General features: G+C 40.5%; 1 pseudogene; it reads left to right on the plus strand.

The window, feature by feature from the left end:
- Positions 1–536: 536 nt before the first annotated feature.
- LOC142424872 (midkine pseudogene) lies at positions 537–950 on the plus strand (annotated as a pseudogene).
- Positions 951–2,174: the final 1,224 nt, after the last annotated feature.

Here is a 2,174-nt window from a genome sequence, read left to right on the forward strand (position 1 = left end):
AGACAATATTCTAAACCAAATAAACAATCAGATTTCAAATATGTATATAGGTATATATATATGTATATATGGTGTATAGTTATACACACCATCAAGGGCTATTTTACTCTCTGAAGACTGAGGTGAATAATCTGATGCTATGTTTCATAAACTGCTACCACAGTTCCAAAATGTTTCTGTTCAGTTCTGAGTTTGGATATCCTGTCTCATTGTCCTTAAATATGTATACTTGTGATCAGTAAGTCAACGGTACCATTTAAAAAAATTCAAAATACTAACTTCATGATGAATCCTTTTCCTTTCTTCGGTTACAATTGTCTTAACAAGGGTCATGCATATCTTTTAAAACATAGCCCTTGCATATCCAATCACTATAACTGAATTTTCAGGATATACAGTCCTGCTGTTGTTTTTTTTTCTTTGATTTTCATGATCATAAAGAATTCTAAAAAATTTAAAGAACTAGTTTAGGTGTATAAGCACATCTCTATCCATGTAAGAGAAGGAGGGAGCTAAGCATCTCCTACAGGGAGCACATGCTACAGGGAGCCCTCCTCCTCCTCCTCTTCCTCCTCCTCCTAGCCCTCCTTTCTCTCCTGGCACTCACCTCCAGGTGCCTTAAAAGAAACACAAGGTGAAGAAGGACGGCCCAGGCAGCCAATGCACAGAGTGGGCCCCAGCAACAAGGACTGTGGCATTGGTTTCTGAGAGGCCACCTGCAGGACCCAGACCCAGCACATTTGGTGCAGAGTACCCTGCAACTGAAAGAAGGAGTTTGGAGCCAACTACAAGTACAAGTTTGACAGCTGGGGTTGGGGTGGGGCAGGGGGGCGTGTGATGGGGGCACAGGCACCAAGGCATGATATATTGCTCAGTGCCTGGATACTATCCTCATGATGAAGCCTTGCACCCCCAAAGCCAAAACCAAGAAGGGGAAGGGAAAGGACTAGAGGCCAGGCCTGCATGCCAGTTTCCCCTGGCCTGCCCCTCCTGAGATATAACCCACCAGTGCCTTCATTCCACTCCTTAGCTTTATCACTCACCCCGTCTCTTAACCCTGACCCCCCCCCCCCACTCCTCCTCCCCCTACACATGCTCAAAGTGGAGAGGGACTAGGGTTTCTGGAATGCTCCAGGCCCCTCCCAAACAGATTTCATTCATACATGTTTCCCCACAAACTTTTATATTTCCACAAAATGACGCCATTACTAAGAAACAAACTGCCCCCCCCAAAGAAACCCACACAAACAAACAAACAAAAAAACCCTCTCACTGTCTTAAAGTGAGTCAGACTCTTAGTGACCCTAAGAGACAGAGTAAATAGTCCTTGTGGGTTTCTGAGACTAACTTTTAATCAGAAGAGAAACCTCAGCTTTCTCCCTATGTGCAGCTGGTGGTTCTGAACTGCTAACTTGCTAGCAGCCTAATGTGCAACTCACGATGCTACCAAAGCTTCCTCATTCACTTTAGCATAGATTAAAGCTCACCAATAGCTAGTAGAGTGATTATTAAACCTCTGTGCACTTTGATGACACGTAGTCATTCCTATCACTCTACCACATTTGTCCCCTCACTTCTCGGTCTACCCCATCTGGGGACCCCCTTTCCCTGCAGCTACACTTAGAATAATTTTTGTTTATAATATCTCAATTTCAGTCAATTTTATACCTGTAAAAATTGTAAGTACCAACTAGGACACTCTTCTTACCCCCCAAAATTTATTACACGGGATCCATATGGGATAAAAGCAAGAGAAGAAATGCAAGACAAAGTAACCTCATTATTTTTTGCTCCTTTTGGAGTATTGATTTCATTGAGAAGGATTATCTCTTAAAACCATCAAGTATCTAAAAAAAAATCCCCAAAACATCAAGTATCTAAAATAAACTGCATAACAATGGCTATACAATGGTTATAAAAACTCTCCCTTCTTAATATTGATTAGACTGTATCAATAGTTAGTGAGTAAATCATCAAACCATGATTGTATTATGTACTAGATGATGATTACTTTGAGAACTCATTTAGGGAGGGATTAAAATGAAAGAAATGAAAGGCTTTTATGATGCATTATTTTAAAATTTTTCTCAGAAGAATAAAAATGCAAGGTAAAGCTCTGTGAATCTGTCTATGAATTTAAAATTACAAAAATATGATGAGTGAATGTATGTTTA

This window comes from Tenrec ecaudatus, chromosome 13 (assembly GCF_050624435.1).
Source record: "Tenrec ecaudatus isolate mTenEca1 chromosome 13, mTenEca1.hap1, whole genome shotgun sequence".
In the NCBI taxonomy this organism is placed as follows: domain Eukaryota; kingdom Metazoa; phylum Chordata; class Mammalia; order Afrosoricida; family Tenrecidae; genus Tenrec; species Tenrec ecaudatus.